The 18,968-nt window shown below is 38.8% G+C and overlaps 1 protein-coding gene across 9 annotated transcripts in view; it reads left to right on the forward strand.

Moving 5' to 3' along the window:
- The window catches only part of NFIA (nuclear factor I A), a 761,934-nt gene that overhangs the window by 142,880 nt on the left and 600,086 nt on the right, over positions 1-18,968 (forward strand). The window lies entirely within an intron of this gene.

Here is an 18,968-nt window from a genome sequence, read left to right on the forward strand (position 1 = left end):
TTAATGTTTTACAGGGTGTTCCGTTTGAACCCCTTCATTCCATTGATATCAAATTGTTATCTTGGAAAGTTCTGTTTTTAATGGCTATTTCCTCGGCTCGAAGAGTCTCTGAGTTATCTGCCTTACATTGTGATTCTCCTTATCTGATTTTTCATTCAGACAAGGTAGTTCTGTGTACTAAACCTGGGTTCTTACCTAAGGTGGTCACTAACAGGAATATCAATCAAGAGATTGTTGTTCCATCTTTGTGTCCTAATCCTTCTTCGAAGAAGGAACGTCTGCTACACAATCTAGATGTAGTCCGTGCCCTGAAATTTTATCTACAGGCAACTAAGGATTTTCGACAAACGTCTTCCCTGTTTGTCGTTTATTCTGGTCAGAGGAGAGGTCAAAAAGCTTCTGCTACCTCTCTCTCTTTTTGGCTTCGTAGCATAATACGTTTAGCTTATGAGACTGCTGGACAGCAGCCTCCTGAAAGAATTACAGCTCATTCTACTAGAGCTGTGGCTTCCACTTGGGCCTTTAAGAATGAGGCTTCTGTTGAACAGATTTGCAAGGCTGCAACTTGGTCTTCTCTTCATACTTTTTCCAAATTTTACAAATTTGACACTTTTGCTTCTTCGGAGGCTGTTTTTGGGAGAAAGGTTCTTCAGGCAGTGGTTCCTTCCGTATAAAGAGCCTGCCTGTCCCCTCCCGTCATCCGTGTACTTTAGCTTTGGTATTGGTATCCCAGAAGTAATGATGACCCGTGGACTGACCACACTTAACAGGAGAAAACAAAATTTATGCTTACCTGATAAATTCCTTTCTCCTGTAGTGTGGTCAGTCCACGGCCCGCCCTGTTTTTATGGCAGGTCTAAATTTTTAAATTATACTCCAGTCACCACTGCACCCTTTGGCTTCTCCTTTCTCGTTGGTTCTCGGTCGAATGACTGGGTGTGACGTAGAGGGGAGGAGCTATATGGCAGCTCTGCTGGGTGATCCTCTTGCACTTCCTGTTGGGGAGGAGTTAATATCCCAGAAGTAATGATGACCCGTGGACTGACCACACTACAGGAGAAAGGAATTTATCAGGTAAGCATAAATTTTGTTTTTTCTTAAAGGATTTCTAATAGCGCATGTGATTTTAAACAACTTTCCAATTTACTTCATTGCTTCATTCTCTTGGGTTCCTTTAGTGAAGGTGTAGCAATGCACTAATGGGAGTTACCTGAACCCATTGGTAAGCCAATGGCAAGAGGTATATATGTGCAGCCACCAATCAGCAGCTAGCTCCCAGCTCCTGAGCCTACATAGGTATATTTATCAACAAAGGATTCCAAGAGAATGAAACAGATTAGAAAATCGAAGTATATTGGAAAGTTGTTTAAAATTGTATGTTCTATCTGAATCATGAAAGAAAAATGTGGTGTTTTATGTCCCTTTTAAAATGTCATACTCTGTCCAATCCATTTAAGTTTAATTTTGACTTTACTGTCTCTTTAAACTATTGGAATATATATGAGGACCCAAAGTAACATTAGGTGCATGTTTTGGGGTTTCCTATCTTTTTAACACCTGCAAGAGGGTTAAATATATATTTGGAGTTGTGCGTCTGTACTTATGAATGTACAGCTGATGAGCCAATGAGAAACAAGCATACATATATATGCACCAATCATTGGCCATACCGTTATCTGGAGCAGAAGTGGGTGCAGCTTTTTCTAAACGTTGAACCTTTTTTTAAGCAGAAACACATAAGTAAAATAATTAGTTTAAAACGAATATTCTGTAACAAAATGACAGGGCGTTTGCTGCGCCTATTACAGTGTTTAGATGGATAGAAGTCTTTATTTTAGCTATCACAAGAGCTGATATGTGCAGGAAAATATGATCAGTGATGTATATTGCAGGTCCAGAAACACACACGTATGGGATCTCCCCAAATTTTACCAATCTCCATCAGCACAGCTTGAAGATATAACCTGGTTTGGAGAGAAAGAAGGTCAGCTAAAATGCAGAAAGTGTCAGGGGAAAGAGATACATAGGGGTCAATTTATCAAGCTGAGGCGCCCCTGTCTGCTGCAGCTTGCGTCTGGTGGGCTAAATTCCGCTGCCGGAATTCAGCATTGCACACAAGCGCTATTTGGTGCTCGTGTGCAATGGACACCCAAATCCCCCTGCATGCAGGAATATGTAAATAGAGCTGAGCGGAGAATCCAATCACAGTTATGCATTTTCTCTCGCCTACTTGGATGGCTTATTTGGCTATACTTTTTAATATTTATAAATAGTTTTTAAATAACTTTTTTCATAATAAAAGATGTAAAACATGTTTTGGTTACTAGCTGCTTAGTGATAAATGCAGAGGTAGAAATCTCTTTATAGACACAGGCAAAAAATATTTATTGGAAACATATTTGAAATTATTCAAAAAGTTTAGCCAAGAGGAGGGACCAATCAAAAGCCTTGTAGGCGTGGGTAAATGCGCGGTTGTGATTGGACACTCAGTTTATACATGGCTGTCTGCAAAAAATACCCTGGACCACCGTGAGGTCACTGCTTGACTCTATTCTGAGACCACATGACTCAGATGAATGATGAGAGATTTGTGATAGTGGTTTGTGAATTAACCCTTTCATTCTCACCCTTACAATTACTTCTCTAAGCAGTTTTTATTTCAAAATCCATTAAAAGAAATCTTTTAGAGCAATGTGGCCACAAGCTTATTTTTTTTCATTTAAATGCATAGCAACCAACCAAATATTTATTTCTTATATAAAGAAATATGAACAACTCACACATTTTTCATTCCAAAATTTTGTGTAATTATCAAGCCACTTACCATTTACATTTTCATAGTGAAAGGAGTTAGCTTGCTGGTAATAATTCATGTAGATAAGGGCACCACAGATGCCAGAACTTGTTGGCTTTGCTTGAGAGTCTGAGGGTTACCCTCATATTGCCCTCGTCTCTTCTGATGGCTGTAGGATTTATTTTCACTTTAAAACATACTAAATATAATATATATATAATCTCTCTGCTTGAGCACAAGTAAATATAAGAGACAGGTGGCACACTGATTAAAGGGACACAAAATATGTGTCATGCATATGAATATGCTGGGTTTAAATACAATAAAAATTGTTTTGGCCTGCAAAAGTTTAAAGGGATATTTTTTTTCTATGTATGCATTTTATTTATCAGCAATTAAGAGCATAATTGCATAATATCTACCGTACATACAAAAGTGATTTTTTAGAAGTATTTAAAAGTGTTTGCCTGTTAGCGCACTGCTAGTAGTTTTGCAAATCAGTAACACACCACTTACCACTTAATGGTGGCCAGTTATAGGGCTAGTGGTTTATGCATTTTTGCACAGCTCTAAGCAATAATTGTGTAGCTGGCTCAGGGCATCTGCAACATAAGTTCCTGTCTCTCTAGTCTATAGCGTGTTTTCAGATGTATTTTTCATCAAGCAAGTAAGCAAAATAAATAATGAATGTGTAATAGAATATTGCTTTATTTTCATTAAAATAAAGAGACATGAAACCCTAAATGTTTATTACATAATTCATATAGGGCATGGGATTTTAAACAACTTTTTAGTTCTCTTGGTAGCCTTTGTTGAAGGAACAGAAATATGCTGCTGGGAGAAAGCTGAACACATTGGGGGAGCCAATGACAAGAGGCATATATTTGCAGCCACCAATCAGCAGCTAGCTCCCATTAGTGAATGTTTACTGGTCCTGAACCTACCCATGTATGCTTTTGAACAAAGGATACCAATAGAACAATTAGAATGTTGTGTAAAATTGCATGCTTTATTGGAATAATGAAAGTTCAATTAGTTGCTGTCCCTTTAATATATTAATTTATATTGATATTACATTTTGTAGTTACCATTGCCCTTGTAATTAAAACTTTAATAATGTGCAAAAGGAAAGATTTCCCTTTAAGATTTGTTTATGAATTTTTCCAGTATGGTACTTCAGTCTAATGAAGTTTCTTGCATTGTGTAATAGTTTTCTAATGAGTTCAGCTGTGCAAGATATGTGTAGCTCTGTCTGCCTGAGCTATGCTGTACCAGGCAGTATCCCAACTTATCAATAAATAAATGTCAGTCTATAGGAATATGTGCTACTAAATATGGTTCACTTATGGGATTGTTCTGTTTCCTTATCTTTTAAGAAAACTGTGCACCACTGTGAAAATAATCTTTAAAAATCTGTTTATCACTAATATTAGCCAAACCAAAAATATATAAAGTTAAAGGGACGTTGTACTTAAAGGGACAGACATGATTCAGATAGAACATACAATTTCAAACCACTTTACAATTCACTTCCCTTATCTAGATGTGCACAATCTTTTTATATACACACTTTCTGCTGCACCAGCTCCTACTGAGCATGTGCAAGATTCACAGGATATATGTATATGCATTTTGTGATTGGCTGATGGCTGTCACATGAGGCATTAGGAAAGAAAATGTAACTGGCATTTGTCAGAAAAAAATCTACTACTCATTTGAAATTCAAACTAAGGGCTTTTGCATTGCCTTTTTATTATGCATTTGTTGATTATGCTAATTTGTCTAAAAAGTACATGCATGTTTTGTATTGGCAATTAAAGGGACATGAAACCCAAAAAACATTATTTTGTGATTCAAAGTTTTCAATTTGCTTCTATTATCAAATTTGCTTTTTTCCAATGATATTCTGTGTTGAAGAGATACTTAGGTAGGCGTCTGAGCACTATAAGGCAGGCAATAGTGCTGCCATCTAGTGCTCCTGCAAATGAATAACATTCTTGCAAAACTGCTGCCATATAGTGCTCAAGAAATAGGTTGACTCCTAAGCATACACCCCAAAAAACTATATAACAGCAGTTTTGCAGTAGTGTTATACATTAGCAAGAGCAATAGATGGCAGCACTATTACCTGTCATGTAGTACTAATGTTATACATTAGCAAGAGCACTAGATGGTAGCACTATTTCCTGTCATGTAGTACTAATGTTATACATTAGCAAGAGCACTAGATGGCAGCACTATTTCCTGTTATGTAGTAATAATGTTATACATTAGCAAGAGCACTAGATGGCAGCACTATTTCCTGTCATGTAGTACTAATGTTATACATTAGCAAGAGGACTAGATGGCAGCACTATTTCCTGTTATGTAGTAATAATGTTATACATTAGCAAGAGCACTAGATGGCAGCACTATTTCCTGTCATGCAGTACTAATGTTATACATAAGCAAGAGCAATAGATGGCAGCACTATTACCTGTCATGTAGTACTAATGTTATACATTAGCAAGAGGACTAGATGGCAGCACTATTTCCTGTTATGTAGTAATAATGTTATACATTAGCAAGAGGACTAGATGGCAGCACTATTTCCTGTTATGTAGTAATAATGTTATACATTAGAAAGAGCACTAGATGGCAGCACTATTTCCTGTCATGTAGTACTAATGTTATACATTAGCAAGAGGACTAGATGGCAGCACTATTTCCTGTTATGTAGTACTAGTGTTATACATTAGCAAGAGCACTAGAGGGCAGCACTATTTCCTGTCATGTAGTACTAATGTTATACATTAGCAAGAGCACTAGATGGCAGCACTATTTCCTGTCATGTAGTACTAGTGTTATACATTAGCAAGAGCACTAGATGGCAGCACTATTTCCTGTCATGTAGTACTAATGTTATCTATTTGCAAGAGCACTAGAGGGCAGCACTATTTCCTGTCATGTAGTACTAATGTTATACATTTGCAAGAGCACTAGAGGGCAGCACTATTTCCTGTCATGCAGTACTAATGTTATACATTAACAAGAGAACTAGATGGCAGCACTATTTCCTGTCATGTAGTACTAGTGTTATACATTAGCAAGAGCACTAGATGGCAGCACTATTTCCTGTCATATAGTAATAATGTTATCCATTTGCAAGAGCACTAGATGGCAGCACTATTTCCTGTCATGTAGTACTAATGTTATACATTAGCAAGAGCACTAGATGGCAGCACTATTTCCTGTCATGTAGTACTAGTGTTATACATTAGCAAGAGCACTAGATGGCAGCACTATTTCCTGTCATGTAGTACTAGTGTTATACATTAGCAAGAGCACTAGATGGCAGCACTATTTCCTGTCATGTAGTACTAGTGTTATACATTAGCAAGAGCACTAGATGGCAGCACTATTTCCTGTCATGTAGTACTAGTGTTATACATTAGCAAGAGCACTAGATGGCAGCACTATTTCCTGTCATGTAGTACTAATGTTATACATTAGCAAGAGCAATAGATGGCAGCACTATTACCTGTCATGTAGTACTAATGTTATACATTAGCAAGAGCACTAGATGGTAGCACTATTTCCTGTCATGTAGTACTAATGTTATACATTAGCAAGAGCACTAGATGGCAGTACTATTTCCTGTTATGTAGTAATAATGTTATACATTAGCAAGAGCACTAGATGGCAGCACTATTTCCTGTCATGTAGTACTAATGTTATACATTAGCAAGAGGACTAGATGGCAGCACTATTTCCTGTTATGTAGTAATAATGTTATACATTAGCAAGAGCACTAGATGGCAGCACTATTTCCTGTCATGCAGTACTATTGTTATACATAAGCAAGAGCAATAGATGGCAGCACTATTACCTGTCATGTAGTACTAATGTTATACATTAGCAAGAGGACTAGATGGCAGCACTATTTCCTGTTATGTAGTAATAATGTTATACATTAGCAAGAGGACTAGATGGCAGCACTATTTCCTGTTATGTATTAATAATGTTATACATTAGAAAGAGCACTAGATGGCAGCACTATTTCCTGTCATGTAGTACTAATGTTATACATTAGCAAGAGGACTAGATGGCAGCACTATTTCGTGTTATGTAGTACTAGTGTTATACATTAGCAAGAGCACTAGAGGGCAGCACTATTTCCTGTCATGTAGTACTAATGTTATACATTAGCAAGAGCACTAGATGGCAGCACTATTTCCTGTCATGTAGTACTAGTGTTATACATTAGCAAGAGCACTAGATGGCAGCACTATTTCCTGTCATGTAGTACTAATGTTATCTATTTGCAAGAGCACTAGAGGGCAGCACTATTTCCTGTCATGTAGTACTAATGTTATACATTTGCAAGAGCACTAGAGGGCAGCACTATTTCCTGTCATGCAGTACTAATGTTATACATTAACAAGAGAACTAGATGGCAGCACTATTTCCTGTCATGTAGTACTAATGTTATACATTAGCAAGAGCACTAGATGGCAGCACTATTTCCTGTCATGTAGTACTTATGTTATACATTAGCAAGGGCACTAGATGGCAGCACTATTTCCTGTCATGTAGTACTAATGTTATACATTAGCAAGAGCACTAGATGGTAGCACTATTTCCTGTCATGTAGTACTAATGTTATACATTAGCAAGAGCACTAGAGGGCAGCGCTATTTCCTGTCATGTAGTACTAATGTTATACATTAGCAAGAGCACTAGAGGGCAGCACTATTACCTGTCATGTAGTACTAATGTTATACATTAACAAGAGCACTAGATGGCAGCACTATTACCTGTCATGTAGTACTAATCTTATACATTAGCAAGAGCACTAGATGGCAGCACTATTACCTGTCATGCAGTACTAATGTTATACATTAGCAAGAGCACTAGATGGCAGCACTATTTCCTGTCATGTAGTACTAATGTTATACATTTGCAAGAGCACTAGATGGCAGCACTATTTCCTGTCATGTAGTAATAATGTTATCCATTTGCAAGAGCACTAGATGGCAGCACTATTTCCTGTCATGTAGTACTAATGTTATACATTAGCAAGAGCACTAGATGGCAGCACTATTTCCTGTCATGTAGTAATAATGTTATACATTAGCAAGAGCACTAGATGGCAGCATTATTTCCTGTCATGTAGTAATAATGTTATACATTAGCAAGAGCACTAGATGGCAGCACTATTTCCTGTCATGTAGTACTTATGTTATACATTAGCAAGGGCACTAGATGGCAGCACTATTTCCTGTCATGTAGTACTAATGTTATACATTAGCAAGAGCACTAGATGGTAGCACTATTTCCTGTCATGTAGTACTAATGTTATACATTAGCAAGAGCACTAGAGGGCAGCGCTATTTCCTGTCATGTAGTACTAATGTTATACATTAGCAAGAGCACTAGAGGGCAGCACTATTACCTGTCATGTAGTACTAATGTTATACATTAACAAGAGCACTAGATGGCAGCACTATTACCTGTCATGTAGTACTAATCTTATACATTAGCAAGAGCACTAGATGGCAGCACTATTACCTGTCATGCAGTACTAATGTTATACATTAGCAAGAGCACTAGATGGCAGCACTATTTCCTGTCATGTAGTACTAATGTTATACATTAGCAAGAGCACTAGATGGCAGCACTATTTCCTGTCATGTAGTACTAATGTTATACATTAGCAAGAGCACTAGATGGCAGCACTATTTCCTGTCATGTAGTACTTATGTTATACATTAGCAAGGGCACTAGATGGCAGCACTATTTCCTGTCATGTAGTATTTATGTTATACATTAGCAAGGGCACTAGATGGCAGCACTATTTCCTGTCATGTAGTACTAATGTTATACATTAGCAAGAGCACTAGATGTCAGCACTATTTCCTGTCATGTAGTAATAATGTTATACATTAGCAAGAGCACTAGATGGTAGCACTAGTTCCTGTCATGTAGTACTAATGTTATACATTAGCAAGAGCACTAGATGGCAGCACTATTTCCTGTCATGTAGTAATAATGTTATACATTAGCAAGAGCACTAGATGGTAGCACTAGTTCCTGTCATGTAGTAATAATGTTATACATTAGCAAGAGCACTAGAGGGCAGCGCTATTACCTGTCATGTAGTACTAATGTTATACATTAGCAAGAGCACTAGATGGCAGCACTATTTCCTGTCATGTAGTACTAATGTTATACATAAGCAAGAGCACTAGATGGTAGCACTAGTTCCTGTCATGTAGTAATAATGTTATACATTAGCAAGAGCACTAGAGGGCAGCGCTATTACCTGTCATGTAGTACTAATGTTATACATTAGCGAGAGGACTAGAGGGCAGCACTGTTTCCTGTCCTGTAGTACTAATGTTATACATTAGCAAGAGCACTAGATGGCAGCACTATTTCCTGTCATGTAGTACTAATGTTATACATTAGCAAGAGGACTAGATGGCAGCACTATTTCCTGTCATGTAGTACTAATGTTATACATTAGCAAGAGCACTAGATGGTAGCACTATTTCCTGTCATGTAGTACTAATGTTATACATTAACAAGAGCACTAGATGGCAGCACTATTTCCTGTAATGCAGTACTAATGTTATACATTAGCAAGAGCACTAGATGGCAGCACTATTTCCTGTCATGTAGTGCTTTAGGCATGTGCATGTTACCTATCTAGATATTCCTTTAACAAAGAATAACATGAGACCGAAGAAAATTTGATAACAGAAGTAAATTGGAAACTTTTTTTAAATTGTATTCTCTATCTGAATAATGAAAGAAAAAATTTGGACTTCATGTCACTTTAAGCTAAAATTAGAAAATATTTAATGTTTTTTTTACACAAATTATCAGTGAATCAGTTTATATTAAATGATGCAATTTGTTTGTGCTTTGGATAGCCTATGTAACATTTATAAATAACAGAAAATGTTATAATGCAAAGTATTTATTGGGCGCTACTCGCACACTTCATTATGCCACTTGACTGAGCACACTTTTTGTGGAGAACACTGCATGTCATTTGCACAGTCACATTTGGGAACAGTGAGGCTTTAGCTCGTGAACAGAAAACGCCTGTGATTGGCAGGGTCATGCGACTGCAACTTTTGATTGGCTGACCAGTGTGTTCTGTTTGGGAGCTCCAGAACAGGACTTTACTTATTGTATTTGTTTAACCCCTTTGCCTACTAATCTAGAGTCAGTAATGCAAGCATTATTTAGAGCGTGCAACACTAACATTAGAATGTCTCATTTTATGGGCTGTTTTTATTCTCAGAGAGGAAGTATCACAGGGGCAGAACAATAATGGAACCTTGGTTTTAGGAAAAAAGTTATGACATTGTACCTGTTCCTGCTATTGTCTTGTTTTTATAAAATTAAACATGACATACGGTCCCCATGGATATGCATTAACCCTTTACATTTCAAAGATGGCGGCAGAGTATTTGATGGCCATAAAATTAAAGGGATAAATTCAGATAGTCGGTCATTTTTAAGACACTTCTATTTTTAAATGTGCTTTGTTCACTTGGTATCCCTTGTTTAAAAAGAATATGCAGATATCCCACACTAGCTAGATGTGTTCAATTAGCTGTGAGTAGTGCAATGTTGTTCTATTATCAAATTTGCTTCATTGTCTTATTATTCTTTGGTGAAAGAAGTAGATTGTTTAAAAATGTATGTTCTATCCAAATCATGAAAGAACATGTTTGGGTTTTCTGTCCCTTTAAGGCAATAGTACAATTGCAGATGAGGCAGGTTCATTCATACAAACCAATGACGAATATGGCTGTGGATAGTGGCATTCTGCACTTTTCAGAGCTGGATTCATTAGTTTAAAAGTGCAACACAAATCCAGATCTTTCAAACACATAATTCTGTCTTCAACAAAAGCCAAATGCCTCTGTCTATATCACATACCCATTGCAGAGCACAGTGGGAGGCGTGAACGTGATGTTGCGCTTCTGAGTCTCAGATACAGATATTTCTTTACTGTCACTGCAGTCTGTAGCCTTTACAGCCTTTAAAATCAGTAGATAGTCCAGCCCATTTATTGGGGGGGGGGGGGGGTGAGGGGAATGTTAATTGAATGATATAAAGTCACTTGTACAGATAAATTCCTGTTATTGGAGAAAGCTGTGTGATATTTGCCAGTTTACAAAGTGGTTTCATTAGCACAGCGCTCAACCATGGCAGATAGCAGTATGTGTAATTAACTGTCATGTCAAAGGGTATTTGCTTACTGCATATACAACTGGCTTCTCCGCGAAGCAGACCACTTTTGCTGACACAGTATGTATGTAAACTTAAGTAATAGCCTCAATAATCTTAGCAGAAAATGTATATTAGACATAGGGCATCTGCTAACTGCTTTTAATAGAATGAAGTAGGTGACAGTAGCTTTCTGCTTAAAGGGATAGAACAATGTACAAAATAAAAAAGGCCCCAGTGATTTAGAGCATATTATTATTACATTATTGTTTGCATATAACCCCTGCAAAGCACTACAGTGACCTAGCTGAGCCTACCTAGGTATGTTTTTCAACAAAGGACATCATAAGAGCAAAGTAACTTTGATAACAGAAGTAAATTGAAAAGAATATTAAAATGACCTGCTTATTATTGACAGACAGTATAAATTTGGACTTTTTTGTCCTTTTAACCATTTGATTTCTAGAAAGGGCTGCTACTCATTGCATCCTTCCCTCTCTGGCAGCCAAGGGTTAATATATATGGCTAATATAATATCCCAGGCACTTGTACCTATGAAAGAGTACAGAAATCACGATAAGAGAAATATGTACTCAGCCGAGCTACAGATACAGGAATTTATTTTGTCAGTGTAAAAATAAGCTTTAGAAATAGACATTGTTTATAATGGCCGCACATTTTCATCCCGCCAGGGCGGCTTTGCCCGAAATAAACCATTGCAAGCCTCAGAATATTTTCCTTATGCACATGGTATATTTATCTTTGCGCTGGCAAATTTCAAAGTTGAACATATCTCATGCTATTTTGGCTTTGTTTTTGTTTTTTCACATTGGATACATACTACTCAAGTAAAAAAATAATAATAATCTGCCTCCAACATCCAGTATTTTTAGATTTCTTCCCAACTTGTGGTATGAAAAATACTTCAAACACTGGAGGAATTTCCCTTATGAAGAAGCAAAGAACAATATTTACTATGTGCGTTTTTGTGTGCAAATTTAAACTTTTTCAAGAATTGCCAATGAAAACTGATGGAACATCATAGCCCCTTTTTATTACGGCACAATTAAAAGAAGTGTAGTTGTTTTTTTTAAACTAAAGAAGCTTACTTACGCCTATCCAAATGGTCTACTCCTGCAAGCACTAAGGGCTAGATTTATCAAAGCTGAGGCGTACAGGGGCACATATACGCGCCCCTGTACGCATCAGCTCGCCTGTGGCGGGGCGAAATTACCCGCAGGTAATCAACATTGCACACGAGCGCAATTTTGCGCTTGCGTGCAATCCCGCCCGCTGCCCGCGCACAGCCAATCACGCGCGGGCAGGAGCTGTCAATCTCCTCGGTCAGACTCGACCGCGGAGATTGAATTTCGCCACCTTAGAGGTGGCGAAGAGCTTAGGGAAGCAGCGGTCTGGTGACCGCTGCTTGATAAATTATGGCGAGCAAATTCTTGTGAGAACTTGCAGCCGTAGGGGCTTGATAAATCGAGCCCTAAAGGCAGCAATGCTTCTCGCAGTTTTACTCCCCTCTATATACTGTATGTACATTATGCACTGCCCAGATCTGAACACACTTCCACTTTATAGCCAGTGTAGATTTAATTTGGGAACTCACATTTGGTAGGAAAATCTAATTTTTTTTGTGTGTGATTCAGACAGAACATACGATTTTAATAACATTTTTAATTTAATTCTATTATCCAATTTGCTTTGTTCTCATCATATTCTTTGTTGAAGAGATAGGTAGGTGTCTGGAGCACTACATGGCAAATGGACAACATTCTTTCAAAACTGGTGCTATATAGTGTTCCAGACATCCCTGCTTTTCAACAGAAGATACCAAGAGAACAAAGAAAATGTTATCATAGAAGTAAATTAGAAAGTTGATTAAAATTGCATTGTGTTATTCCTTAGTAAAATGAAAATAGCCACAGTTTGGGGCACACAGCCAATTTCATGCCAGATTTCTTTTGGAAAATGTGCAACACGCTAATATCTGTTTGGCTATACAGCAGGGAATTATACATAGTTACAAATGTGCCATATATATGGGGGGCTTTATCAGCTTAGCTCCCCCCTCCACTGCATTAAGAGCCCCCTGGTAATATTAAGCAGCTACTATATAGAATTCCTAATAGTTCCCACATCCTTAGTTACAATTCGGGTGTAAACTTCAGGCTACATCATAGTATTCTTAACGTACCCTGATTGGTTAAAGGGGCACTAAACCCAAAAAATGTTATTGCAAGAATTGACAGTTTATTATTTGAATAAAGAAATGTCAGTATACATTTGTAAACATTTTTATTGTTTTATTTACAAAGCGACACTGAATATTTAATTATTTCCAAGCCCTGTGTGATACTCATTATTCATGTCCTATTATAGAGGGCTACCTGTGTGCCAGGCTCATGAACGCACACGGATGCGCACACCGGGGCATTTCATTACCCTACATGTCACGGGCAAACTAAAATGGACACATTGGTAGTGCATGTGTCATTTCTGTAGAGCATGGGAGCATCTTGAAGTTTAATATTCTAGAGTGTGCATGCGACAACTACAAACAAAACTGTGCATGTAATTGGGAGTGAGCTTGCATAATCTTTATTATGCAAAGGGATCATTAATTATTGGCTTAAAGGGATACTAAACCCAATTGTTTTATTTAATGATTCAGATAGAGCAGCAATTTTAAACAACTTTCAAATGTACTCCTTTTATCTATTCTTCTTTGTTCTCTTGCTATCTTTATTTAAAAAGCAGGAATGTAAAGCTTAGGAGCCAGCCCATTTTAGGTTCCTCACCCTGCATAGCGATTGCTTATTGGTGGCTACATTTAGCCACTACTGTTAGCCAGGGCCGCCACTAGAAATTTTGGGGGCCTTTACTTAACCATTGATCAATCACCCCTTGACATGTGCAACTTTTGACCAAGTGACTAAAACGTATATGCACTTTATTCTTAAGTGTAGTCAAACTTGGAAATGTTGTAAAGGTAGTAACACACAAATACAGAAACACACAGACACACTCATACACTGAAATACACACTGACACTTAAGGATTCACATATAGACACTCAAACAGACACGCAAAGATACACACAAACACTCTCAGACACTCAGCTTTTGTTTACATTTACCTGACAAGTAATGAGGTAGACTACAGCTTTGTCAAAAGGCGATTTACAAGACAAAATATGGAGTTCTGATTATCTTTTTGTCAAGGAAGATACCAACTATATGCTGACAACAGCATGCAGTGGCTGAAAGGAAGGGCCCTGAACTACCCAAACAATAATTTACAGGTTAAGTGGTGGATTGGTGACTTCCAGAAAGGTCTCATTAGTCTCAAAGTCTGTAGAAATATGTGAATTATCTGTAGTAAGGTCAAAATGTCATAAAAAGGAACAGACAATGGACACACAAACTCAAACACAAACTTGCACATACACCCAAGGAAACACAGACAGAGAAAGCCTCAGAAAACACACAAAGACATACACACACAAAGAGAGACAACCACAGAAAACACACAAAGACATATATAGACACACACACCCTCACAGAGACATCCACAGAAAATGCACAAAGACAGACACACATATCCTCACAGAGAGATCCACAGAAGAAAAATACATACACACTCATAGAGACACCAACAAAAGCACAGACACCCACAGAAACACTCACAGGAGGTAAAATGTCTGCACATTGCCATCCCCTAAATCAACAGTGTGTGACATACATAATAAAAAAAAATAGCAGAAATTAAGAGATCACTTCTTAAATAATTATATTTGTAAATGTGCAAACAAAAATACTTTTGTGAATTCAAAGTTGTACATTATTGATTTGTCAGAATGGGTAGATGAAGAAGTACTTTTAAAAGGTTGACATATGCTTGGGTCCCCCCCCCCATTTCTCTTGTTAAGTGTATTCAGTCCACGGGTCATCCATTACTTATGGGATATATTCCCTTCCCAACAGGAAGTTGCAAGAGGATCACCCAAGCAGAGCTGCTATATAGCTCCTCCCCTCACATGTCATACCCAGTCATTCTCTTGCAACCCTCAACATAGGAAGGTCGTGAGAGGAGTGTGGAGTTTTTTATACTTAACCCCTTAGTGACCAGAGCACTTTTCCATTTTCTGTCCGTTTGGGACCAAGGCTATTTTTACATTTCTGCGGTGTTTGTGTTTAGCTGAAATTTTCCTCTTACTCATTTACTGTACCCACACATATTATATACCGTTTTTCTCGCCATTAAATGGACTTTCTAAAAATACCATTATTTTCATAATTTACTATAAAAAAAATTATAAAATATGAGGAAAAAATGGAAAAAAAAACACTTTTTCTAACTTTGACCCCCAAAATCTGTTACACATCTACAATCAACAAAAAACACCCATGCTAAATAGTTTCTAATTTTTGTCCTGAGTTTAGAAATACCCAATGTTTACATCTTCTTTGCTTTTTTTGTAAGTTATAGGGCCATAAATACAAGTAGCACTTTGCTATTTCCAAACCATTATTTTTCAAAATTAGCGCTAATTACATTAGAACACTAATATCTTTCAGGAATCTCTGAATATCCATTGACATGTATATATATATATTTTTTTAGTAGACATCCCAAAGTATTGATCTAGGCCCATTTTGGTATATTTCATGCCACCATTTCACCGCCAAATGCGATTAAATACAAAAAATTGTTCACTTTTTCACTAATTTTTTAACAAACTTTTGGTTTCTCACTGAAATTATTTACAAACAGCTTGTGCAATTATGGCTTAAATTATTGTAAATTATTCTCTGGGATCCCCTTTGTTCAGAAATAGCAGACATATATGGCTTTGGCGTTGCTTTTTGGTAATTAGAAGGCTGCTAAATGCCACTGCGCACTACACGTGTATTATGCCCAGCAGTGAAGGGGTTAATTAGGGAGCATGTAGGGAGCTTTTAGGGGTAATTTTAGCTTTAGTGTAGTGTAGTAGACAACCCCAAGTATTGATCTAGGCCAATTTTGGTATAATTAATGCCACCATTTCACCGCCAAATGCGATAAAATTAAAAAAAACTTTAAATTTTTCACAATTTTAGGTTTCTCACTGAAATCATTTACAAACAGCTTGTGCAATTATGGCAGAAATGGTTGTAAATGCTTCTCTGGGATCCCCTTTATTCAGAAATAGCAGACATATATGGCTTTGGCGTTGCTTTGTGGTAATTAGAAGGCCGCCAAATGCAGCTGCGCATCACACGTGTATTATGGCTAGCAGTGATGGGGTTAATTATGTAGCTTGTAGGGAGCTTGCAGGGTTAATTTTAGCTTTAGTGTAGAGCTCAGCCTCCCACCTAAAACATCAGACCCCCTGATCCCTCCCAAACAGCTCTCTTCCCTCCCCCACCCCACAATTGTCCCCGCCATCTTAAGTACTGGCAGAAACTCTGCCAGTACTAAAATAAAAGCTATATTTGGGCTTTTTTTGTGTGTGTGGCATATTTACATATGCTGCTGTGTAGGATCCCCCTTAGCCTCCAACCTCACTGATCCCCCACCAAACAGCTTTCTAACCCTCCCCCTCTGCCTTAATGGGCGCCATCTTGGGTACTGGCAGCTGTCTGGATGAGATTATGGACAAGCTTAAAGCACTTAAGATAGCTAACGCATTTATTTCTGATGCCGTTGTACATTTAACCAAACTAACGGCTAAGAACTCCGGATTCGCCATCCAGGCGCGCAGAGCGCTATGGCTTAAATCTTGGTCAGCTGACGTGACTTCTAAATCCAAATTACTTAATATTCCTTTCAAAGGGCAGACCTTATTCGGGCCCGGATTGAAAGAAATTATTGCTGACATTACTGGAGGTAAGGGTCATACTCTTCCTCAGGACAGGGCCAAATCAAAGGCCAAACAGTCTAATTTTCGTGCCTTTCGAAACTTCAAGGCAGGAGCAGCATCAACTTCCTCCGCCCCAAAACAGGAAGGAACTGTTGCTCGTTACAAACAGGGCTGGAAAACTAACCAGTCCTGAAACAAGGGCAAGCAGGCCAGAAAGCCTACTACTGCCCCTAAGACAGCATGAAGAGAGGGTCCCCTATCCGGAAACGGATCTAGTGGGGGGCAGACTTTCTCTCTTCGCTCAGGCTTGGGCAAGAGATGTCCAGGATCCCTGGGGATCCTGGACATCTCTTGTTGGAGATTATATCTCAGGGATACCTTCTGGACTTCAAAGCTTCTCCTCCACAAGGGAGATTTCATCTTTCAAGGTTATCAGCAAACCAAATAAAGAAAGAGGCTTTTCTTCACTGTGTACAAGACCTCCTAGTAATGGGGGTGATCCACCCAGTTCCGCGGACGGAAAAAGGGCAAAGATTTTACTCAAATCTGTTTGTGGTTCCCAAGAAAGAGGGAACCTTCAGACCAATCTTGGACCTAAAAATCTTAAACAAATTCCTAAGAGTTCCATCATTCAAAATGGAAACTATTCGAACCATCCTACCCATGATCCAAGAGGGTCAGTATATGACCACAGTGGACTTAAAGGATGCCTACCTTCACATACCGATTCACAAAGATCATTATCGGTACCTAAGATTTGCCTTTCTAGACAGGCATTACCAGTTTGTAGCTCTTCCCTTCGGGTTAGCTACGGCCCCGAGAATCTTTACAAAGGTTCTGGGCTCACTTCTGGCGGTGCTAAGACCGCGAGGCATAGCGGTGGCTCCGTACCTAGACGACATTCTGATACAAGCGTCAAGTTTTCAAATTGCCAAGTCTCACACAGAGATAGTTCTGGCATTTCTGAGGTCGCATGGGTGGAAGGTGAACATGGAAAAGAGTTCTCTATTACCACTCACAAGGGTTCCCTTCCTAGGGACTCTTATAGATTCTATAGAGATGAAAATTTACCTGACGGAGTCCAGGTTATCAAAACTGCTAAATGCTTGCCGTGTCCTTCATTCCATTCCACACCCGTCAGTAGCTCAGTGCATGGAAGTAATCGGCTTAATGGTAGCGGCAATGGACATAGTTCCATTTGCGCACCTACATCTCAGACCGCTGCAATTATGCATGCTAAGTCAGTGGAATGGGGATTACTCAGATTTGTCCCCTCGACTAAATCTGGATCAAGAGACCAGAGATTCTCTTCTCTGGTGGCTTTCTCGGGTCCATTTGTCCAAAGGGATGACCTTTCGCAGGCCAGATTGGACGATTGTAACAACAGATGCCAGCCTTCTAGGTCGGGGCGGAGTATGGAACTCCCTGAAGGCTCAGGGATCGTGGACTCAGGAGGAGAAACTCCTTCCAATAAATATTCTGGAGTTAAGAGCAATATTCAATGCTCTTCTAGCTTAGCAACACTGAGGTTCATCAGATTTCAGTCGGACAATATCACAACTGTGGCTTACATCAATCATCAAGGGGGAACCAGGAGTTCCCTAGCGATGTTAGAAGTTTCCAAGATAATTCGCTGGGCAGAGTCTCACTCTTGCCACCTATCAGCGATTTACATCCCAGGTGTGGAGAACTGGGAGGCGGATTTTCTAAGTCGCCAGACTTTTCATCCGGGGGAGTGGGAACTTCATCCGGAGGTCTTTGCTCAACTGATTCATCGTTGGGGCAAACCAGAACTGGATCTCATGGCGTCTCGCCAGAACCCCAAGCTTCCTTGTTACGGATCCAGGTCCAGGGACCCGGGAGCGGTGCTGATAGATGCTCTAGCAGCTCCTTGGGTTTTCAACATGGCTTATTCAACATGGCTTTAGTGTTTCCACCATTTCCGCTACTTCCTCGACTGATTGCCAAGATCAAACAGGAGAGAGCATCAGTGATTCTGATAGCGCCTGCGTGGCCACGCAGGACCTGGTATGCAGACCTAGTGGACATGTCGTCCTGTCCACCATGGTCTCTGCCTCTGAGGCAGGACCTTCT

This window comes from Bombina bombina, chromosome 10 (genome assembly GCF_027579735.1).
Source record: "Bombina bombina isolate aBomBom1 chromosome 10, aBomBom1.pri, whole genome shotgun sequence".
NCBI lineage: Eukaryota > Metazoa > Chordata > Amphibia > Anura > Bombinatoridae > Bombina > Bombina bombina.